The sequence below is a fragment of the Mustela erminea genome, chromosome 4 (assembly GCF_009829155.1).
Source record: "Mustela erminea isolate mMusErm1 chromosome 4, mMusErm1.Pri, whole genome shotgun sequence".
Classification (NCBI taxonomy): domain Eukaryota; kingdom Metazoa; phylum Chordata; class Mammalia; order Carnivora; family Mustelidae; genus Mustela; species Mustela erminea.
Window position 1 is genome coordinate 21,388,483 of NC_045617.1, and position 25,326 is coordinate 21,413,808.

At 40.0% G+C, this 25,326-nt stretch overlaps 1 protein-coding gene and 1 long non-coding RNA gene across 2 annotated transcripts in view; both read right to left on the reverse strand.

The window, feature by feature from the left end:
- SLC16A10 (solute carrier family 16 member 10) overlaps nucleotides 1-25,326 on the reverse strand; it is a 124,022-nt gene that overhangs the window by 64,445 nt on the left and 34,251 nt on the right. The gene's annotated exons all lie outside the window — the stretch shown is intronic.
- On the reverse strand, nucleotides 9,807-23,556 carry LOC116588105. The gene is made up of 4 exons (XR_004284785.1): nucleotides 23,263-23,556; nucleotides 17,643-17,648; nucleotides 12,124-12,128; nucleotides 9,807-9,817 (listed from the first exon to the last, which is right to left on the reverse strand). It is a non-coding gene; the product is annotated as an uncharacterized LOC116588105 (long non-coding RNA).

Sequence of the window (25,326 nt, forward strand, 5' to 3'; positions counted from 1 at the left end):
AAATAATGATCATTTTCTAACCTTGCCATCGTTCAAAGTAGAAGATAAAACCCCGCAGCCCACATCCATAAGGCTAGTCACACAGTTAACTGTGAGTCTGCATAGGCTTCTCAATCTCCATGAGAGGATGCTGACCTGACCGTCTGCTAGTCTGATCTTGAGGAGATGAATCCAGTGTAATTCAAAATAAAACACCCACAGTACAAGTCCTAAACTCCCAGACAGCTCTTGTCAAAAGCCCTGTTGGAAGCAATGGCATTTGAAGATGGCGAAATTGTGCAGCGTATCTCCATATTATCCTTAGATGAGGCCAGACCTGGAACCTGTGAACTCGGTCAGACCACACTGGCCCCTGGCAGCACTGCTTTCAGAGTTGTCTCCTGATGTCACAGCCTCTGCTGTCATCGAGAGACACTTACATCCATTTACATCCACCATAAAGGTAATGCCAACATTCCTTCAGTCCTCAGTGCTTCCTACAAGAGGCTAAGGGTTAGGAAACCCTTCACTTGCTTGAGTAATAGTAAATTTTCTCCTCTTTAACCACCTCCATCATGCCTCCCTTTCATTCTGGTTGCCAGGAAGCCTACAGTCGTTTTTGTTATTGCATTATAACAATACAGGCCCTCAATGGTTTACGTATTAATTGGGTACTATTGTTTCCCCGGGTCTTAACCACCCACCATGTATTTTCAATGTTCCTGATTTCTTATTTTCTATTCCTATCTTACCATTTTATTTGTGTAGTGTTCCATCCTTCTGAAAACCACCTCAAATCCTTCATGGAATGAGGTAGCACATTTTAATACACACATAATCCTATTATTACTATAGTTGTTTAAACCTGGCCATAATGACAGGATTAATGGCCTATGGTGAGCAACTTGGTTAAGAAGAAATTTTTTTTTACTACATTCTTATAGAAGATATTGAAAAATACTCTCCAAAATACCAAAAAAAAAATAAAAATAAAAATAAAGATAAAAATAAACAACCATTCTTTCCCCGAACATCATTTTCTTATAGGCTACTAATGGCATAATTTTAAATTCTAGGCCATCAAGAAAAATACTTTCCTAGTTAGATCCCCATCAAACATCCGTTTTCTCTACACCCATTTCTGTGTATCACTTCACCACCATGCTGAACTTTTATCTCTTTTTTTTTCCACAACAACTATACAGGTAGGGGTGCCTGGGTAGCTCAGTGGATTAAAGCCTCTGCCTTCGGCTCAGGTCATGATCCCAGGGTCCTGGGATCGAGCCCCGCATAGGGCTCTCTGCTCAGCAGGAAGCCTGCTTCCTTTCCTCTCTCTCTGCCTGCCTCTCTGCCTAACTGTGATCTCTATCTGCCAAATAAATAAAATCGTAAAAAAAAAAAAAAAAAGAAGAAGAAGAACTATATAGGTAGTGGTGACACTAAGAATTAAAATCATACCTAGTAACCATCAGTAGGAACACAAAATATATTCAGGACAAGCTTCTTGTCTTCGTAGGGAGTAAGGAAAACTAACATTTAGTGAGCACCTACCACGTGGCAGACAAAATGTGGGGCACTTTATATACATGACTTGATTCAATCTTTGAAGCAACCCCAGAATATAGACAATATCCCTGTATTACCATGTCTGAAATGGTCAAAGTTCAGGGATTAAGTGATCTGGCTAAGGGTACTCAGCTATTTAAGTGGAAGCCTCTAGATTTATACCCAAACTGACCGGTCCAAAGCTCTGCTCTATCCATTCCTTCACCTCTTGTAAATGACCATACTGCCTTTATAAGCTCTCATCTGTGCACCTAAGCTAGGGAACATTTTAAAGCAAGAGAACAAGTTAGTAACCCTCTAACAGGATAATAAGGATCCATAAAAATGCTTATGTGGAAGAACAGGTTAGAACCAATCTTATCCAACTGGCCTTCAGTGTTCTCTCTTTCCTCTGCTTCTGCAGCACTTACAGTTAGGGCCACTCACTGCCTCCGACCCAGGGTTCTTTATCCTGTACATTGACTTTACACACACACATACAATTTTGTCTCACCAAGTCTCAATTTCTTTTTTTTTTTATTTTTAAGATTTTTTTGTTTATCTATTTGACAGAGAGAGAAAACACAAGTAGGCAGAGAAGCAGGCAGAGAGAGGCGGGGAAGCAGGCTCCCCATTGAGCAGAGAACCTGATGCAGAGCTCAATCCCAGGACCCTGAGATCATGACCCAAGCCAAAGGCAGAGGCTTAACCCACTGAGGCACCCAGGCACCCCTCCAAGTTTCAATTTCTTAAACGCCACCACCATACATTACATATGTTTTCCCCTTCCATTCTCCATATTATTATAGTAGGTAATCAAAAGGGTATCAAATGAATGAATAGAAATGTTCAATCCTTGAGAAGGAAGTTACTGCTGGATATATAACGTTAGATCACTTTGCCTTTCTCAAAGAAGGCTGCATCTACCTCCTTTGTCCATTGTAAGATGTACCTCCCTTACTGCGGCAGCATGGAAAGCCAGAAGACAGTTCCTTCATGTACAGCTAAAACCACTTACAACATAGCATCAACAATTTCTGTATTTCCTGGCTTCTCCCACAATGAAACAGTCCTGATTCATTAAGACGTCGAATTTCTCAGTATAACCTATTCTCCTGTAAGATTTATAGAACTAAGTCCTATGTAACTTAAATTTTTTTTAAGTTATCTCTAATAAAATGTTGAAAAGAGAATAATTAAGGTAAGACATGAAAGGAAACCTAAGTTCCATCAATCATATTTGTATGTGACACATTCATTCATTCAATATTTATCAAAGGCCTATAGAGCATATACTGTTGCTGTTTTAGGTGCTAAGCAGATGGAGCAGTGAACAAAACAGATACAAATGCCTGCCCTCAAAAAGCTGCCCTTCCACTGGGGGACAAAAAGCTAGGGAGAATGGCTGGTATCTGGCTGGCAAAATCAAGACTTGAAATCAATATCAAGAGAAGACTGAAAGTGGGCGCCCAGGTAGCTCAGTGGGTTGGGCCTCTGCCTTCAGCTCAGGTCATGATCTCAGGGTCCTGGGATAGAGTCTTGCATCAGGCTCTCTGCTTGGCAGGGAGCCTGCTTCCTCCTCTCTCTCTCTACCTGCCTCTCAGCCTGCTTGTGATCTCTTTCTCTGTCAAATAAATAAATAAATCTTTGGGGAGAAAAAAGAAAGAGAGAGAGAGGACTGAAAGCAACAAAATCAAATTTAATGGAGAAAAATATATATAGTGTTTTACATATGGAGTACAGGAAATTAAATGGACAAATATGAATGAGAAGGGGTTATACAGCTTTATTCGTGCAATAAATACGTATTGAGTCACAGACTCTTCTGGGCACTGGGGATCTCAAGTCCCTAATCTCAAGAAGCTCATAATCAAGAGAAAGAAGCTCATAATCAAGAGAAACAGACAGACAAGGACAGAGCAGTTTACAGCGTGGTAACTGACCAAGGTATGAACCATATATTGGCACTACTTAGAAGGGGCACCCACCCCAGGTGGGAAAGAGCTGTCAGATACTCTTTCTTCAGGGTAACACCCAAACCATCTTAAAGGATGAACAAACAGACCTTCATCAGGCAAGGACTGGGGAAAAGAGGCAGAAACACTCCATGTGAAGGGAACAGCATGTACAAAATTAGTATCTATATTAATAGATATGATATTGCAGTTGTCAAAAGGTACAGCCAGAATCATAGTTCAGGTGTGTCTGTTGTTCTAAGAAATACAGAGTTCATAATTACATGTTAAGGAGTCATCATTAACAAGTGTTAACCGGGGAATTACAAGATCAAATGGTATTCTAGAAACTCCACTCTGCGAACAGTTCAGAGAGCGGACTCTTCTCAGAGAGTGGGAGGGAGGGAGCTGCAGGCTGCTACAAGTGGCCAACGACAGTGGTCTGAACTCAGAAGCAGCAGGAAATCCAAAGGGACAGATTGGATGTGGGTGGTACCATCAACAGAACTTAGCTTGATTGGTTATAAAATAAATAAATAAATAAATAAATAAATAAAAGGGAATAGCAATAAGGTTGACTCTTAAGAGATCTGGCTCCGTGACAAAGTGAAGGGGAGGCAGAGGCAGAGTCTAAGAATAGGGAAAATGAATGGTTTTGGAGAGTGTAGGGAAAAGGAAAGATGAGTTTATTTGAAAATGCCAGCAACTTCTCAATATGCCTGAATATAAGGCACGTTTCTTCTTCCAAAACTGTTCCTCAGGAATAAGTGAAATCATTGCTTAATATTAAAGTAATAGTTGCTTTATACTAAATTCTCTTTCAAAAGTTTCCATACCTGGGCACTTTCTCAATCTCTGTATTTTGTTTTTGTTTTTGTTTTTTTTAAAGATTTTATTTATTTAATTGTCAGACAGAGGTCACAAGTAGGCAGAGAGGCAGGCAGAGAGAGAGGAGGAAGCAGGATCCCCGCTGAGCAGAGAGCCTGATGCAGGGCTTGATCCCAGGACCCTGAGACCATGACCTGAGCCAAAGGCAGAGGCTTTAAACCACTGAGCCACCCAGGCACCCCGTTAATCTCTGTATTTTAAACAAATTATTGTTAGGGAAGGTACAAATAAGCCTCTGACTACCTCAACCACTACCTACTGTTGTTGGTTTTGGATAATACTAGAGATCACCTGATGGATGGGACTGGTAAAACAAAACAAAAAAATGTAACATATTTATGTATTTTCCTGGGAGCATACCTACATGTTACCAGTTTCAAAAAGCAACACAGTGAGTAAGCACTTCTGTTGCGGAGATCACAAATATGCACCCACAGGACAAAACGTCTGTCCTAATAATGCACCAGTAGAGACTTGCCACAAGGAACTTTCCCGGTTCCCTAGCCTTTGGTTTCCGTTCCGGGACTTCCCAGCAGAAACCAGGCCTGTCTCCACCCCCTCAGCAACTACTCCTGGGGAAGATGTCTTTGGTGGGAGGAACTGAAGATGCCCAGTCAGCCCCCTCTGAGCCTCAATGCTTAGTAGTGGCCTGTCCTCAAGAGGTCCAAATTTTCTGATCATCCATGATATAAGCTTGCAAAGCAAAGCCTGCAGGAGAGATTTACAGCCCACCTGGAACTGCCACACCAGCCCTGTCCTTTAAATGCAGAGGGAGGTATCAGGCGGCCAGAGATCATAATGATATTGATGACGATGACAGCTGGAATTTACTTAAAACTCACCATGTGCCAGACACTCTACATGTTTCACATATAGTCAGTCATTTAGTAGCCACAGCAATCCCATGAGGTACATTACTCCTGAGAACACGGGAGATATGGAGATTTAAAAACCTGCTAAAAATCACACAAATCTAGTGGGAGGTCAGGCTGGAACTTGAGCCGAAAGCCCTCACTCTTAACCACTAGGCTATATTAACTTTGAAATAATCTAACCACAAATTGTAATATTAAGAGGATGAGAAAAACAGCAGTTTAAATCGTATCTTCATCCTCCATAGAAGGTAGTCTGCAGATAAGTTTGAAAAGTCAAAATACAGCCATATTCTATAGAAATTTTTTTTTAACCACAAGAAACTGTTAAGCAAGTTGAAAGCAGTGCCTTTGGAAAACAGTAACCAGGGTGAGGGGGAGTGGGTTAAGGCAATGCTACTTTTTATTAGGACTTATAGAAGTCTCACACTCTCTACATATGTAACTAATAACCATAACTATATTTAAGAAAATTGATACCAAAGTCTGTTAAAATTAATCAGGGTACCTATCAAGTCTGCTTTTAAAAATCGTACGACCCCATTATGATGGAATAACTTAGTTAAACTACCCAGCAGACATCCTAAACTAAGAAGATATCACTGGGAATAGGAGGGTCACAAGGGTGATAGAGCCTGGCTCAAGATCTGACAACTCTGATCCAAATTCCTAGGAAGAGATGAAATCTGTGGGTCGGATATCAAAGAAAAGGGTAGATTCCCTAAGCCCCGTCAAAACACAGCTGTCCTGATGGGGCGGTTGAAGGGGTAACAAGAAACAGTCTTGTGCTAGCGGGTGCCTGGGTGGCTCAGTCAGTTAAGGGTCTGCCTTTGGCTCATATCATGACTCCCTTGTTCAGCCCACACCCGCGTTGGGCTCAGTGGGGAGCTCAGTGGGGAGCCTACTTCTCCCTCTGCTTCTCCCTCTGCTCCCCTGCTCGTGTTCTCTCTCTCTGAAATAAATAAATTACATTAAACTAAAAAGAACTAGCCTTATGTTTGGAAACTGGTTTCAGTGGAGCTAAAAATCTACTCCAGTTACTAACTTGCCAGAACATCTAACCCTGGAAAACATAAAGACAACTATCCTTCCTTTAACAAGAAGAATATATGCAATGTGAAGGGGAAATGGAAGGTTAAAGTCATTGCCATAAAGCAAACCAGAGAATAGTCCTGACTAGGAATAGTGTCAGTTCTGCAAAGGAAGATAAATATCAGGCCAGCATAGGTAGAGGAAGACAATTATTTCAAAAAAGTCCCTTGTGAGAACTGGGAGAATTTGAAATTATAAAGCTTTATCTTGCTATTTAATACTTTTTTTTTTTTTAATTTTTTTTTTTAATTTTTTTTTTTTTAAAGATTTTATTTATTTTTCAGAGACAGAGGGAGAGAGCACGAGCGAGCACAGGCAGACAGAGAGGCAGGCAGAGGCAGAGGGAGAAGCAGGCTCCCTGCCGAGCAAGGAGCCCGATGTGGGACTCGATCCCAGGACCCTGGGATCATGACCTGAGCTGAAGGCAGCTGCTTAACCAACTGAGCCACCCAGGCGTCCCTAATACTTAATAGTATTAAGCAACATGTGTTGTTTTAAAAGGTGAAAAGGAATATTAGACCTCACAGAACTGGGTAACAAAGGTCATTCTACACAGCTACAATATCCCCATTCCCTTTAAATGGGAAGACCGACTTGTTTACTCCTTTCAAAGGGGTTTACATGAGTACAAGTAATTTAGATAGGTCTAGGATAAACTCTACGGTAAAATTTCCAGTTAATCTCAAACCATCACCTCTTTGGTAGCCCAGAGCTTTGTATACATTTCCTATAGAGTTTTGCGCTAAAATAATATTTATTAATGCTTACTATGTGCCAGGAACCTGCCTTATATGCATAACTCATTTAATCCTTAAAACAACCCTGACTGAAGCACTCTTACTATCCTTGTATAAAGGGGGAAACTGAGGCAAAGAATGGTTAAACAACTTACCCAAGGCAAGATACAGAGTGGAGGACGAAAACCCAGACAGTCTGGAGGCCATGTTCTTAGCCACTGCACACTCTCCAACAAGAATCCAGTTTTTGTAAAGGGCTGCAGCCAACCTTTTGGAGAAACACAAAGGACCCTCCTCCTAAAACTGTCAGGTACAAATAGGTCTTGATATTCTAAGAAAGCATCAGCCTACACAAGTTTGTACCTAACAGATGGATTTCGGTCTTGATGAATCAAATGCCTCCTTGCTCTGCCCTAAGTACCAACCAAACAAAGATGCTCGGATAAGAACATTCCTAGCCATAGGTAATCCTGCCAGGGTGTTATTTACTACTGAATGGCAGGAAATTATGAGAGAAGTTAAACTGCCAAGATAAACCACAAACTGCATACATGGCTGGGTTGCAAGCCAGAGCTCTGCCCCATATTCCTCCCTCACTGGAGTTAGGACCTAGATCATTTTTTATTTTTATTTTTAATTTTTTAATTAACATATAATGTATTATTTGTTTCAGGGGTACACGTCTGTGATTCATCAGTCTTACACAATTCACAGCACTCACCATGGCACATACCCTCCCCAGTGGCCATCACCCAGCCACCCCATCCCTCCTACCCCCTCCCTTCAGTTTGTTTCCTGAGATTAAGAGTCTCTTAGGTTTGTCTCCTTCTCTGGTTTCATCTTGTTTCTTTTTTTCCTCTCTTCCTCTATGATCCTCTGCCTTGTTTCGTAAATTCCATATATCAGTGAGATCATATGATAATTATCTTTCTCTGATTGAATTATTTCGTTTAGCATAATGCCCTCTAGTTCCATCAATGTCCGTCGTTGCAAATGGCAAGATTTCCCTTTTTTGATGGCTGCATAATATTCCTGTGTGTGTGTGTGTGTGTGTGTGTGTGTGTGCGCGCGCACGCACGCATGTATGCCTTCTTTATCCATTCATCTGACATTGGACATCTAGGCTCTTTCCACAGTTTGGCTACTGTGGACATTGATGCTATAAATATTGGGGTGCACATGCCCCTTCAGATCACTACATTTGTATCTTCAGGGTAAATACCCAGTAGTGCAATTGCTGGGTCATAAGGTAGCTCTATTTTCAACTTTTTGAGGAACCTCCATACTGTTTTCCAGAGTGGCCACACCAGCTTGCATTCCCACCAACAGTGTAGGATGGTTCCCCTTTCTCTGCATCCTCACCAACACCTGTCATTCCCTGACTTGTTAATTTTAGCCATTCTGACTGGTATGAGGTGGTATCTCACTGTGGTTTTGGTTTGTACTTCCCTGATGCTGAGTGATTCCATGTGCCTGTTGTCCATTTGATGTCTTCTTTGCAGAAATGTCTGTTCAGTCTTCTGTTCATTTTTTTAAAAAAGATGTTTATTTATTTATTTGACAGACAGAGATCACAAGTAGGCAGAGAGGCAGGCAGAGAGAGAGAGGAAGAGAAGCAGGCGTCCCGCTGAGCAGAGAGCCCAATAGAGCCCAATGCAGGGCTGGATCGCAGGACCCTGGGTTTGTGACTTGAGCCAAAGGCAGAGGCTTTAACCCACTGAGCCACCCAGGAGCCCCTCTTCTGTCCATTTCTTGACTGGATTATTTGTTCATTGGGTATTGAGTTTGATAAGTTCTTTATAGATTTTCAATACTAGTCCTTTATCTGAGAAGTCATTTGCAAAAGATCTTCTCCTATTCTTCAGTTGTCTTTTGGTTTTGTTGACTGTTTCCTTTGCTGTACAAAGATTTTACCTTGATAAAGTCCCAATAGTTCATTTTTGCCTTTGCTTCCCTTGCCTTTGGCAATGTGTCTAGGAAGAACTTGCTGCAGCTGAGGTCAAAAAGGTTGCTGCCTGTGTTCTCCTCAGGGATTTTGAAGGATTCCTGTCTCACACTGAGGTCTTTCATCCATTTTGAGTCTATTTTTCTGTGTGGTGTAAGGAAATGGTCCAGTTTCATTCTTCTGCACATGGCTGTCCAATTTTCCCAACACCGTATTTTGAAGAGACTGTCTAAATTCCATTGTGCATTCTCTCCTGCTTTGTCGAAGATTAGCTGACCACAGAGTTGAAGGTCCATTTCTGGGCTCTCTATTCTGTTCCATTGATCTATGTATCTGTTTTTGTGCCAGTACCATACTGTCTTGATGATTACAGCTTTGTAATAGAGATTGAAGTCCAGAATTGTGACACCACCAGCTTTGCTTTTCTTTTTCAACATTCTTCTGGCTATTTGGGGTCTTTTTCTGGTTACACACAAATTATAGGATTATTTGTTCCATTCTGTGAAAAATGATGGCACTTTCATAGGGATTGCAGTAAATATGTAGATTGCTCTATGTAGCATAGACAATTTCACAATATTTGTTCTTCCAATCCATGAGCATGGAACATTTTCCATTTCTTTGTGTTTTCCTCAATTTATTTCATGAGTATTCTATAGTTTTCTGAGTAGAGATTCTTTACCTCTTTGGTTAGATTTATTCCTAGGTATCATATGGTTTTGGGTGCAATTGTAAATGCGCTTTCTTCTGTCTTTTTGTTGCTATACAGAAATGCAACTGATTTCTGTGCATGGATTTTACATCCTGCCACTTTACTGAATTCCTGTATGAGTTCTAGAAGTTTTGGGGTGAAGTCTTTTGGGTTTTCCACAGAAAGTATCATATCATCTGCAAAGAGTGAGAATTTGACAACTTCTTTGCCGATTCAGATGCCTTTTCTTTTTGTTGACTGATTGCTGAGGCTAGGATTTCTAGTACTATGTTGAACAGCAGTGGTGATAGTGGCCATCCCTGCCATGTTCCTGACCTTAGGGGGAAAGCTCTCAGTTTTCCCCCATTGAAAATGATATTCACTGTGGGGTTTTCATAGATGGTTTTGATGATATTGAGGTATGCACCTTCTATCCCTACACTGTGAAGAGTTTTGATCAAGAAAGGATGTTGTATTTTGTCAAATGCTTTTTCTGCATCTATTGAGAGTATCAAATGGTTCTTGTTCTTTATTTCTTTTAAAGATTTATTTATTTATTTATTTATTTATTTATTTATTTATTTGACAGAGAGAGAGAAGTCACAAGTAGGAAGTTAGGCAGAGAGAGGGGGAGGGGAAATCAGGCTCCCTGCTGAGCAGAGCCCAACGCTCAATCCCAGGACCCTGAGATCATGACCTGAGCTGAAGGCAGAGACTTAACCCACTGAGCCACCCAGGAGCCGCTCTTTCTTTTATTAATGTAGTGTATCACATTAATTGATTTGCGGATGTTGAACCAACCTTACAGTCCAGGAATAAATCCCACTTGGTCATGGTGAATGATCCTTTTAATGTACTGTCAAATCCTATTCACTAGTATTTTGGTGAGAATTTTTGCATCCATGCTCATCAGGGATACTGGTCTGTACTTCTTCTTTTTGATGGGGTCTTTGTCTGGTTTTGGGATCAAGGTACTGCTAGCCTCATAAAATGAGTTTAAAAGTTTTCCTTCTATTTCTATTTTTTGGAACAGTTTCAGAATAGGTATTAATTCTTCCTTAAGTGTTTGGTAGAATTCCCCCTAGTTGGCCCTGGACTCTTGTTTGCTGGCAGATTTTTGATTACTGCTTCAATTTCCTTGCTGGTTATGGGTCTGTTCAGGTTTTCTATTTCTTCCTGGTTCAGTTTTGTTAGTTTATATGTAACTAGGAATGCATCTGTTTCTTCCAGATTGCCTAATTTGTTGGCATATAGTTGTTCATAATATGTTACTTTAATTGTCTTTATTTCTTTGATGTTGGCTGTGATTTCTCCTCTTTCATTCATGACTTTATTCATTTGGGTCCTTTCTCTTTTCTTTTTGATAAGTCTAGCCAGGGGTTTATCAATCTTATTAATTCTTTCAAAGAACCAGCTCCTCGTTTCATTGATCTGTTCAACTGTTCTTTTGATTTCTATTTCATTGATTTCTGCTCTGATCTTTATTACTTCTCTTCTCCTGCTGGGTTCAGGTTTTATCTGCTGTTCTTTCTCTAGCTCCTTTAGATGTAAGGTTAGGTTGTATCCTTGAGACCTTTTATTTCTCCTTTAATTTCCTGGTTGACCCATTTATTCTTTAGTAGGATGTTCCTTAGCCTCCATGTATTTGAGTTCTTTCCAACTTTTCTTTTGTGATTAAGTTCAAGTTTCACAACACTGTGGTCCAAAAACATGCACAGAATGATCCCAGTCTTTTGGGACTGGTTGAGACCTGATTTGTGACCCAGGACATGATCACTGTTCTGGAGAATGTTCCATGTGCACTAGAGAAGAATGTGTATTCTGTTGCTTTGGGATGGAATGCTCTGAATATATCTGTGATATCCAGCTGGTCCAGTGTGTCATTTAAAGCCCTTATTTCCTTGTTGGTCTTTTGCTTAGATGATCTGTCCATTTCAGTGAGAGGGGTGTTAAAGTCCCCTCCTCTTATTTTATTATTCTTGATGTGTTTCTTTGATTTTCTTATTAACTAGTTTATATAATTGGCTTCTCCCATGTTAAGGGCATAGGTACTTAAAATTGTTAGATCTTCTTTTTGTACAGACTATTTGAGTATGATATAGTGTCCTTCCTCATCTCTTATTATAGAGTTTATATAAGGATTTATATATATAATTTATATGATATAAGGATTGCCACTCCAGCTTTCTTTTGATGTCCATTAGTATGGTAAATGGTTTTCCACCCTCTCACTTTAAATCTGGAGGTGTCTTTGGGTCCAAAATGAGTTTATTGTAGACAGCATATCAATGGGTCTTTTTTTTTTTTTTTAACCAATCTGATACCTTGTGTCTTTTGACTGGGGCATTTAGCCCATTTACGTTCAGGGTAACTACTGAAAGACATGAATTTAGTGACATTGTATTGCCTGTAAAGTGACTGTTACTGTATATTGTCTCTGTTCCTCTCTGGTCTATGTTACTTTTGGGCTCTCTCTTTGCTTAGAGGACCCCTTTCGATATTTCTTGTAGGGCTCCTTTGGTAATGGCAAATTCTTTTAGTTTCTGTTTGTCCTAGACGTACCCAGGTCATCTTTTATATGAAGAATTTATAAAGACAAACAGAATCGGTGATGAGAAAAAAAATACTTAAAAGGATACCAAGACTACTCATCCTTTGCTCTGTTCTACTGTGTTTAGAAGTTCTGATCTTTCCATAGCGTAAGAGGAAAGAATGGCCTTAGCCAAGTCAAACTATCTCTGCCATTCTGCTTAATCTTAAAATCAAATTTAAATAATAAACATCTACTGAAAGTAAAAGAGTGAAAAGGTAGACTAATGATCAAGTAAGGCCTAAAGAAGGGTAGGTTATGATCAGAAGCAGTCCATATGAGTCCCACAAAAGGGAACCCTGCCTAGACCTCTGCAGATCACAGATGCACATGCTCATACACATCTCATTAAAGAACACATGGACACTCAGTACTGACACAGTGAGACTTCTAACTCTGAACATGTGCTCTTGTTCAGGCCTCGGAGAAGCACATCTCCATATCTATTTCGTATGTCCGCAAAACAAAAGAGGCTCTCATCTAAATACCAAAAATTTTTGCTGTGCCACTGCACAGCACTTTGGTAAGAAAAAAATTGACTTATAAAATCCTTCTTCTAAAAGAACATGATTGCAATGAATTCTTGCACAATGAAGTTTCAGTTCCAACTAGAGCTAGGTATTCATTTTCTTGCTTTTCTTCCTATTCCAATTCATGGTTCTGGTGGTACTCACTAATTAGCATGAAATTCAAAGCCATTACACATGGAAAAAAACACTTTGCAGCATTAAACACTTCATATTACTCTTAAATACATACATATGTTATTGGACCTAAAACAAGTGAAACATGACACGGATTGTTTATATTGGGAATTAATAGACTCTAAATGTTTAGAACAATTTTGATTTTACAAAACTATTTAATAAGACTTATTAAATTTCAAAAATACATCAAATTCAAGGGCACCTGGGTAGCTCAGTCAGTAAAGCATCTGGTTATGATCACAGGGTCCTGGAATTGGGCCCCATATTGAGCTCCCAACTCAACAGGGAGTCTGCTTGATCCTCTGCCTCTCCCTGTGCCTCTCCCACTTGTCACATAAAATCTTTTTTAAAAAATCAAATTCAGCTATAAATACTTTGTATTTAAAATTGAAATTCAGGGACGCCTGGGTGGCTCAGTTGGTTAAGCAGCTGCCTTCGGCTCAGGTCATGATCCCAGCGCCCTGGGATCGAGTCCCATATCGGGCTCCTTGCTCGGCAGGGAGCCTGCTTCTCCCTCTGCCTCTGCCTGCCTCTCAGTCTGCCTGTGCTCACTCGCTCTCTCTCCCTCTATCTCTGACAAATAAATAAATAAAATCTTTAAAATTGAAATTCAAATATTTTCTGTATTTTGCCCTTTGATTTTTCTCATGTAGCTATTTTAATGAGATCTAATTCACATATCATACAATTTGACATTTTAAAATATACAAGCCAGTGGTGTTTAGTAAATTCACAAAGTTGTGCAATCATCATCATCTAATTACAGAACATTTTCTTCACCCTAAAAAGGAACTCTGTACCCATTAGTAGTTACTCCTACTCCCCCCCTCCACCCAGCTCCTGTCTACTTAAACTACCTCTTCTGGACATTTTATATAAGTGGAAGTACAAAATGTGTTTCCATTTTGTGTCCAGCTTCTTTAATTTAGTAGGGTGTCAAAGTTCAGCCTTATAACAGGTATAAGTACTTTGTTCCTTTTTGTGGCTAAGTAATATTCTATTTATGGATATACCATATTTGGTTCATCCATTCATTTGTTGATGGACATTTGGGTTCTTTCTGTTTTTTTATTATTATGAATAAAAACTATACTGAATGTTTGTACACAAGGTTCTCCATTCATATAGCTTTTCAACTCTCCTGGGTAGAAACTGCTGTGTCATATAGGAACTTACAGAAGAACTGGCAAACTGTTTTCCAAAGTGGCTACCTCATTTTAAATTCTCACCAGCGATGTATGAAGGCTCTAATTTTTCTACAACTTTTCCAACATTTGTTATTATTCGTTTTTTATTATAGTTAGCCTAGTAAGAATGGAATAAAACTTCACTGTGATTTCTATTTGTATGTCCCTAATGACTGGTGATGTTGAGCATCTTTTCGTATCATTGGCCATCTTTAGATCTTTTTGGAGAAATCCCCATTCAAATCCATTGCCCATTTTTATAAATATTTTATGTATTTATTTGACAGAGATCACAAGTAGGCAGAGAGGCAGGCTGAGAGAGAGAAAGAGGAGGAAGTAGGCTCCCTGCTGAGCAGAGAGCCTGATGCAGGACTCGATCCCAGAACCCTGGAATCATGACCTGAGCCGAAGGTAGAGGCTTTAACCCACTGAGCCACCCAGGCGCCCCCATTGCCCATTTTTAAATTGATTCCTTGTCTTTTTATTGTTGAGGTGTAAGAGTTCTTTATATATTCTGGACACTAGTCCTTTAGGATATATGAATGACAAAGCATTTCCTCCCATTCTGTGGGTTTTCTTTTCACCCTCTTGATAGTGTCCTTTGAAAAAGAAGTTTTTAAATTTTGATGAAAAAATTCCATTTTTTCTCCTGTTGCTTGTGCTTCAGGTGTCATATCTAAGAAATCACTGCCTAATTTGATATCATGAAGATAGATGCCTAAGATTTTCCCAGAGTTTTACAACTTTAGCTCTTATATTTAGGACTTTGATCCATTTTTTATAGATCTTATTGATTTATTCTTGAGAGAAACAGAACAAGTGGGAGGGGCAGAGGGAGAAGCAGATGCCCCACTTAGTAGGCAGCCCGATGCACGACTTGATCCCACGTCCACAGGATCATGATCTGAGCTGAAGGCAGATGCTCAACAGATTGAACCACCCAACTGCCCCTTTGATCCATTTGTATTAAGTTTTGTATATAATGTGACATAAGGATCCAACTTCATTCTTCCTCATTTGGCTATCCAGTTGTTCCAACATCTTTAGTTTTATTCTATCTTGGCTTGCCTTTTTTTTTTTTTTTGCTTGCTTTTTTAATCTTAATTTTTCATATTTAGGAAAAAATAATTTTTTATAGTTTCATTGACCACTTGTTATACAATAAACTGCATATAAAGGGCTCAATGAGAAGCTTTGACAGGTGTAAACACCACTGTTAGAATCAAGATCATGAATATTTCTATTTCTCTAAAAATTTCCTCATACCCAATTACAATTCCTCACTCCTGCCCCTTCCCAAGCAACTGCTGATTCATTTTCTATCACTATAGATTAGTTTGCATTTTCTAGATTTTTCCATAAATGGAATCACACAAAATGTATTTTGTTTCTTACTTTTGTATTTACTTTAATTTGCATCTTTGTTGCAAAGTATCAAATATCATGGTTTAAATACAATTACCTTATTTTTTAATCCTTAAATTATTACTGTGACTATATATTGTTAATATACCAAAATGTCTTGATTATAATAGCATTCTTTTTTGTTAAAATAAAGGCAAATAATTTTTTTCAAGATTTTATTTATTTATTTGACAGAGATAGGGATAGCAAGAGCGGGAACACAAGCAGGGGGAGTGGGAGAGGGAGAAGCAGGCTTCCCACTGAGCAGGGAGCCGGATGTGGGGCTCGATCCCAGGACCCTTTGGATCATGACCTGAGCTGCAGGCAGACGCTTAATGACTGAGCCACTCAGGTGCCCCAAAGCAAATAATTTTATAGAATTACTTTGTGAATATATTCTACTTAGTAAATTTTATTACTCAACCAAACATCATAAGTCAATCAAAAGAATACAATGATAGATAAAATAATAACTGAATTCAGTCATCGTTGATATTTTGTTAACATTCAGTTAAAACTATAAGTTTACATATTCCCTAATTTTGTTACTAGGAAGCTTTATTTTTCAAGGCACAGAGAATATTTTAACAGTTTTTAGACATGAAGTTTGTAGGACTCCATTTGTACTTCTGGGCTGCAATGTTCTGTTTCTTCATGAGGTGCTCATAATTATCTTTTATAGAGATGTTTATACCATTCTACATATAGGTTATAATTCACAGTGAAAGAAAGAAGAAAAGGAAAAGGAAACAACATCGCAGAAGGTCACAATATGTGTGAGCCTGGTGGTCAGTGTAAATCTGACTAACTTGGTATAAAGTATGGGTGAAGTGGAGTCATTTTGCTCATTTTGTTCCTGTGTGAATTCAGCTTTTGGAGGATTTGAGTCAAGCCATATGACTCTCCAGGATCCTCGCTCCCTCAGGCCAACTAAGGACATTCTAGATACATTACTTCCAATATGGTTAAAAGAACTGGGAAAGAATCAAGAGGAAGGAACATCCAAATGACACTCCAGTAGGCCAGGGGTAGGGCCAAGGGCTGTCCATACATAAGTTATTTAATCCTCGCAGCAACTTTGCCAGACAGGGAGTACTGACTCCATTTCACTGGCAGGAAAACTGAGGCTTGCAAAGATTAAGTAACTCTCCAAAAGGCCACAGAGCTAGTTAGTAAGGCACTAGCTCAAGGCCAGCTCGCTTAAGATATATTTGTCAAATATATCAAATTTATTAATTTATCAAACGTGGAAGAAACATCTAGAAATTGAAGAAATAAGCAAATCGTCGTGAAGAATAAGACAACCAGTCTAGGAGTTCAAAGACCAGATTCTGTCTCAGCTCCTTGTCACCCCATACCTCCCTGCTTGCAGTACACTTCTGCCATCCTGACCACCCCAGTTATTTATCCATTCTAAGTCTTACTAAGGAGTATAAAATTCTCCAAGTTTTCAGTTAGCGTATTTCTTTTATAAATACGGAGAAAGTATTTTGCTTTATGTTTATATAATGTTCACCGTATGCTAGACACAGTCCTAAATGTTTCATAAATATTAACTCTTTACAGTCCTGTGAGGAGGGCATCATAAGCACACCCTTTCCACCTAAGGAAGCCAAGGCGCATGCACGGAGGTCGAGTAAGTTACTTGAGATCGCACAGCTGGTAAGGAACCCAGCCAGGATTCAGACACAGACAGTTCGGATCGTGCTCTTAACTGCTATACATCGCTTCCTGTTAAAAAACAGGTGACTCTTGCAGGGAAAAGGTCCTTTACTATCATCATGGATCCCATCCGAGCCGAGGTGGGCAGGTGCGAGGACAGACGATGGCTACGTGGAACCCAAGTCCGGGGCCCAGGGAGGCGAGCGGGGAGTATGTGCAGAAGCAGAGCTACCAGACAAACAGCGGCAGCAAAGCGTGAGCGGCCCTCGTGCCCCGTGGGACTGCAGCCTGCCCGAGGGCTGATGCAGTGTCTACCAAGCCACATGGCCCCTCTTTACCGCACACAGCAGGATGTCTGGTGCAGACAGTACAGCAGCAGTCATTCAACTAGAGCCTCCAAAAACAGCCTCCAAAGAAAGAACAGCTCGTGAAAAGATGGTTTTTTTCTAGTCACTGTTTAAAAGTAAACACAAAGGAAACGGCCATATGGCAGTGAACAGGTTCACTGAAGGCTGTCACATGAGTAAGTTTCCATAGTAGAGAAGAAAGACTTGATGTGAATATAACAGGAAGACTGGCTGCCCCGGAAATCAAACTGTGCAAACTCCACTGCGGTGGCATTTCATCTAGAACGCATTCTGCCTGACCTATATATACGCTCAGGGCCGACACTGGCCTCAAATTTGTGTTATGACAAAAGTGGCGGGGCGGGGGGGACATCTTAGAGAATACACAAAGAAATGTTTCAAAGTAAACTATACATTGGGATAAAATGATGTGGCGGATAATGAAATATCCCAGTTCATAGCTCAACTACAGCCATCATTAAATTGTAATGGCCTGAACTTAACAATAAAACCCGACTTTGGGGGGCACCTGGTTGGCTCAGTGGGTGAAGCCTCTGCCTTCAGCTCAGGTCATGATCTCAGGGTGCTAGGATCGAGCCCCACATTGGGCGAGATCTCTGCTGAGCAGGGAGCCTGCTTCCCCCTCTCTCTGCCTGCCTCTCTCCCTACTTGTGATCTCTCACACTCTCTCTCTGTCAAATAAATAAATAAACAATCTTAAAAAAAAAATCTTTAAAACCCGACTTTGGAATTCTCATTTTGGAAATCTCCCAGAGATATGCTATGTAAGAGGACTTCAATCCGGTCAAATCAAATGTGCAAGAGCCAAAAAATTGTAATAATAATGAATTTGATAATATTATCAATTATAATAATGAATAATAATGACTTTTCCTTATTTCATAAAGGAGAAAAGAGTAAACAAGTATCTCTACCAACTGTCTCAGGCTTCTCCGAACAGGTTTAACAGGATTTCTACTTTGTCCCATTGCCTTTCACTCAAGTTACCTCTTGTCACATCCAGGAGCAGAGAAAAAGGCCAGTTCGGATAGCGGGGCTATCAGTAAAGATCGTGAATACGGGATTCCACCCTTGGACCATGGGGGCCTCTGAATGCATGTGGCATGTGGCTGGTCTACAGTTACACAGATTTGCAAGTTAAAAACCACTGTGAATTAAACTGAACTTAAGTACAAATACCAGCTTTATCACTACAATAATAGTTGTTAAGTACTCTGTGGTTCCTCTCTGATAAAACTTAGATTTGTAACCAATAAGTAACTATTAAAGCCACTGAAAAGAGCAAAATACTGGTGGTTTCAACAAACTATAATGCAGTCCCTATCCACTAGAGTTTTGCCATCATCTAAAGTACGTGCGTATCAGGTACTCTTTCTCAACACTGAACTCAAACAGCTTGTTAGTTTCACATGGGCTCCAAATCACTGTATTTTTCCATTTCTCCCCTGGCTTTCTTGGAAGGCTGACAGACTGGATGGAAAGATGAAGACTTTCCAAGGTCCAAACACACAGCTGCTCCTTACAAGGCCAGCTCCAAACCTGACGTGGCTGCTTGGTAGGCATTGTCCCCAGTTGATTATGAACGCCTTACACCAGTCTTCTACCTTATACCAGTCTTCTCATCTTGACTAGAGAGACTGCCGAACTTAAAAACCCATTATAAAATAACATTAAGTGAAAAACTAATACTGTACAACTATGTACAAATTACATATAAACAAGAACTGGGAGGACACATGAAAAGTTAAAAACAGTTAATTTGTTGAGGTAAAGATTTTTCTTGATTTATAAAAAATTTTTTTTATTATATTGTCGGTGCAGTTAAAAACCACTAAAGATGGGGCACATGGGTGGCTCAGTCAGCTCAGCATCCAACTCTTGATTTCGGTTCAGGTCATAATCTCAGGGTTGTGAGATCAAGCCCACAGCAGGCTCCACGTCCAGCACGGAGATTCTCTCCCTCTGCCCCTTTGATACTCCTCCCTGCCCGCTCAAGCATGCACTCTTGCACTCTCTCTCTTTCAAAAAAACAAAAAAACTACTAAAGAGATAATAATCACACTCTGTCACTGGCAAGCCCCATTCTATAAGGGACAACACATCCTCTTCTGAAGAAAAAGAGGTATTAATTTCTTAATAAATAGCCTTTCTAGGGGCACCTGGGTGGCTCAGATGGTTAAGTGTCTGCCTTCGGGCTGGGTCATGCTCTCAGGGTCCTGGGATCAAGCCCCGCATCAGGCTCCCTGCTCAGCGGGGAGCCTGCTTCCCTCTCACTATCTTGGCCTGCCTCTGCCTACTTGTGATCTCTCTCTCTGTCAAATAAACAAATAAAAGCTTTTTTTAAAAAAAAAAAAGATAGCTTTCCTAAATGCATGTCACTTCATATGGTATGCAGGTGAAATGCTTCAAAATAGAAAGGTTTACAGTATGGTGCTATGAAATTAACTTCCATATTTCTTAAAACCAACTGGTATCATTTTCATCAAGTAGGCTACATTCTCCAGTAGAAGAGGGTCACCCCCTCTTATCAGACTGCTAAATAATCAGTAAATAGCTTAAATATGTAAAAGAGTGACGAAGAAATTGAGAATATCATGTCTACTCTAAAATTAAGCACAGCTTTGAGCCCTGAGGTTCTGTGACCTGCTCTGGGACCACACATAGATTACTTAACCTCTCTGTGCCTCGCTTTACTCATCAGTAAAAATGCAAGTTTAGCAGCACCTACCTCAGAGGGTTTACGGAATAACAGAATAACACAGGTAAAAGAGCTTGTAACTAACTCTTAGTAAGTACTCAATAAATGTTAGCTACCATAATAATTACATATGATCATGTTAACTGATCAATTATTGTAGCTAAGCTGATGGAATGATTCAAAGAAATAAACTCCCAAGGGACGAGAACCTTGTCCTGAGAAGAAAACACAAGAGTATCGTCGCTGCCCCTTTTGGCCTCAAAGGAGATGGGAAAACTGCCAACAGTCTCAGGCTATAGAACCAAGGCGCCAACATCAGGGCTGCACTGCCTGGCTTCTCACGGAGCTGGGAGACACATAGCCCCGCCAGTGCAGACTCATCCATGCCCCCTCTACGAGCCACAGTTGAAACAGCATCCCTCTTCTCCACGCACAACAGGGTCTTGCTTTATGCTTCACTCCCCTGCCTCCTAATCTGGGTTTCAGAGCCAGTGTTCAGAAATAGCCTTTCTACCACCTCCCCACAAACTGTCTCCACCCTCAATGCCCTTCAGACTAGTAGAGAAGCAGCTTCGTTGATAAAAACCATGATGTCACTTGAGAGATGCCTGCTGTGAGAATACACGATAAATAACATCCATTATCAGATGAGGAGTATGCCAGCAGGAAGGTGGTGCCGTGCTCTCTGTGATGTGCTAGTGCTAATTTTCAGACACAGAAGACTCTAAACTACAGGGAGACAGAAAGGTTTCATCTATTCCTTTCTTTCATAACACCTCCCTAATGCTTGCCCAAAACTGAACATACCCCTCAAAAACTCAACACTTACAAGAAATCCAAGCTCTTGCCCCTGGCTCACAAACCCTACACAACCCAGCCCTCCACCTCTCCACGCTGGACGGCGTCTTTCTGTCCTGTGCCACCCTCAGCCTGCCCCGCAGCCTTTGCATTTGTCTTCCTCTTCCTGGAAAGCGGTCTTCCCGGATCAACATGTGGCTATGGCCACTTGGGTCTCACACCAAATGCTACTTTCTCCAACAGGACTTCCCAACAAAGAATGCCCCTTTTAAGCATTGTCCCATTTTACCCTCCTCAAAGTTCTTGTCACTCCATGAAATTCTTATTGACTCATTTGCCATTTCTACCACTAAAATGTAAATTCTATTAGAGTAAGGACCATATGTGTCTAGTTCACCATCTAAGTACCTGATGCCTAGCCCAGTGACTGACACAGAAAAGGGGCCCTCAACTTTTGCTGAGTTAAATAAATGAATAATAACCTCTGAAGATGATAATGCTGCCTCATATTTATTGATTCTGAACAGTGTCTACCCATTATTCTCATTTAAGCTCTCCAGCAAGCTTACAAGATACTCCATTTTACAGATTGGAATACCAAGGCTTAGAAAGAGTAACTTGTTATGAAGTCACTCCGGTAGTATTGGCAAAGCCACAGTTCCAGTCTCATTCATAAAAGAATATATAAAAATACAAAAGCTTATATTCTTAACCATGGTGCTATACTTTAAGTCATATTCATTTGTAATATGATAATAACCATGTCATCTCACTTGGCTTAACAGGTTTATTTTGAGGAGTAAACATTAAAACACAGATTAGGGGCACCTGGGTGGTCAGTGGGTTGGGGCCTCTGCCTTTGGCTCAGGTCATGATCCCAGGGTCCTTAGGTTGAGCCCTGCACTGGGCTCTCTGCTCGGCAGGGAGCCTGCTTCTCCCCCTCTCTCTGCCTGCCTCTCTGCCTGATTGTGATCTCTCTTGAATAAATAAATAAATAAAATCTTTTTAAAAAAATAAATACATAAAAATAAAAATAAAAAACAGATTAAAAAGTATGAAGAGCTATGCAATGTAGTACAGTATCCTAAAATAGTCACAGACGGCCTAACATGAATCTACCTAGGTAAAAAAATAATAATAATAAGCAATAAAATTCTTTAATCTTACACTTCATCTCTGGCACAGCTGGTAGTACTAGCGTAAATCTGACACTCTAGATACATTTCAGTGTGAGTCAATGCATGCTATGTCCACCGATCCTTCAGCTGCAACTACACAAATATGAGAAGCATGGGAAGAAGCTAACCAAAATATTCGCACCAAAAAGAAGACATATAAACACTAAGAAAATACTCTTGCTGAAGTCAGCCTTATCTTTATAAGCAAACACCAGCACTTAGGTTCCTCACGCATCACATGAAAAAATAAAACAAAAGTGAGATAACACCCCAATTTGGAACACAGATTTGAATGGTCTTCAAAATCTTAACATCTCTTACTCTAGGACTTCAACATAATTCCCACTAAAACAGTAAGTATTCTCAACTATAAACCCCAAAATAAGGCACCATTGGGGTGCCTGGGTGGCTCGGTCAGTTGAGCGTCCAACTCTTTATTTCGGCTCAGGTCACAATCTTAAGAGTTGTGAGGTCAAGGCCTACAAGGGGCTCTGCGCTCAATGGAGAGTCTGCTTGAGATTCACTCTTTCCCTCTTCCTCTGCCTCTCCCCACCCCCTGTGCACAGTCTCTAAAAATAAATAAAATTTTTAAATAAGTCACTATTGATTCTAATTCTGACATTTATGACAAATATTACATCCATATAAACAGCTACCATAAAATATACACATGCCTGTGTCTGAAACAAAGCCGCTACTGATTCAAGTTACTAATTGCCGTGACTGACTTCACTAAGAATTCATGATGTAAATCAGTATACAACAGTATTCAGCATAGAGTAGCAGAAGGAACATGTGTTTGGAGTCCAAAGATCTAGTTTGCAGGTAACTCCTGTTTGATCTAGTCAATCTGAGCCTCAGTTTCCTCATCTATACAGTGAGGAGAATAATAATACCACCATCCTACATGTTGGTAAAATTAGGATTAGGGGTGTTATTTACAGAAAAACACATCAGAAAGTGTACAACTGACTGCAATTCTAACAGCAAATATACAGGATACATGTAATGTTTTACTGATATTCAGAATAGAGAGAGTTGTAGGAAATACTTATTTAACCACAGAAATACCCAAGAAATTACACTCCATTATTCAGACTTCCTGGAAAAACTTAACAAAAGCAAAGAGATTTCAACAACAGTTTGATGAGACATGGAGAGAGAAGTTTTTGGAGAACTTATCAAGTCAGATAGCTTTTTCAATAAGTCAATATATATATTTTTAAAGATTTTATTTTTATTTATTTGACAGAGACACAGCAAGAGAGGGAACACAAGTAGGGGAAGTGGGAGAGGGAGAATCAGGCTTCCTGCTGAGCGAGGAGCCCAATGCAGGACTGGATCTCAGGACCCCGGGATCATGACCTGAGCCAAAGGCAGACACTTAACAACTGAGCCACCCAGGTGCCCCAGGGTTTTCAATAAGTCTTAATCATAATATCTTACTGTAAATGTGCCCCCTTTTTCCAGAAATTTCATGGGAGGTAAGTGATAACCACTCCTTACCCATACATATTTATCAAAGCATACCACCATTTCTACAAAGATTCACCCCAAACTATTCCCGTTAGCCCTGGAGATGATCTAAAACTTATCTATAATTTAATAAAACTGCTTTTAATGCTGATGTGATTTTTAGTGTGGTTATAGAAGCAAAAAGATCTTTGAACTAAAATAAGTCTGCAGATTTCATGACCCATTTAGGTCTAGTTGAGGAATTTAGAAACAAAAATGAAACTCAGGGTTAAAATTAGTTTTAGTAATAAAATTTAAGGTACTTTAATAAAATATTTTTCTAACTCCATTTCCTCTTCCCAGTATAATAGTACTAAGGCTAAAGTATGACAATCTTTAATGAATGTGCCACTTAGCCATCGGTAGTTATGATTCAAAGTCTTCTTAATTAACAGTGAGGAAAATTTCCAAATACTGTGCAATGAACTGAACTTGAACTCTGACAGTCATTAATGGATAAAATTGCAGAGGTAGGAAAAACAAACTCTTGATAAGCAGAGTTTCTAAACATTTATTTTTCCTATAGAAAGTCTATAAAGGACATTTTCTACTTCAAGTTTTCAGAGATTTTTACATCATACTAAAGATAACACTAAAAACTGTTATACTCTCTCATTCCAACTCAATAACCTAAGCCAGAATAAAATTTTAGGAATTCAGTGAAAGAAAAGCACTCTGTTGGGGGAAAATTAAAAATTAATTTTTTTCGAACTAGAAGTACACAAGTCCATTTCTCAGCCATCAACCAACCCAAGTAATTAGGTTCAGAACAAACAGATACAAGGCCCTAACTGAAGAAGAGGTGAAAGCATAGGGTCCTTTGTATTTCTATGGTCAATCCCATCGCTCAAGGTTTACTTACCATTGACAACTAAAAAGCCCACTTAAAATCAAGAACTCCTCCATCTTAGGTCTTAGAATGAAATTATCTTGAATTTAGGGCAATTTTCTCTTCAGATCTCAGAGGGCTTGGTCTGCTCTTCAAGCAGTGTCTCAACATGCCCTGGAGCAGAGGACCGGAGCCCACGGCCCTTGCCCACCTCTGCCTGTCCTACTTTCCTGCTGCTTCTGATCCAGTCCTGACCCCAACTCTGGGACTTCTTGGAGGTTGAAAGGGGGAAAAGGAGAAGAGGGTGGGACTTCAGCCAGTGTCTCCCTAATGGTAACATAATGCTAACTCTACTGCTCTTGTACTGACAACTACCAGTGCCTCCTTCAGGAAGGTTTTTAGGTGAGAAAACACTCCCCAAGCTGAGAGTCACAGCAGTGACTCCTCCACAGAACGAGGACAAAGACTCAAATCCAGCACCCTTAGAAAACTCTCTCTGATGAGGGGCTCCAATTCAGACTACTATTTGCCCCTTAGACCTACACTAGAATATTCAGGAACTTTTACTGGCTATTAGTCTATTGGAAAACAGCAGAATCAGACAAAGATTACCTCCTGGATCCAGGGCTCAGAGTGTGAATTAAATAACTGAAGGAGCAGCTCACCTCAACCAGCAGGGCTCCCTG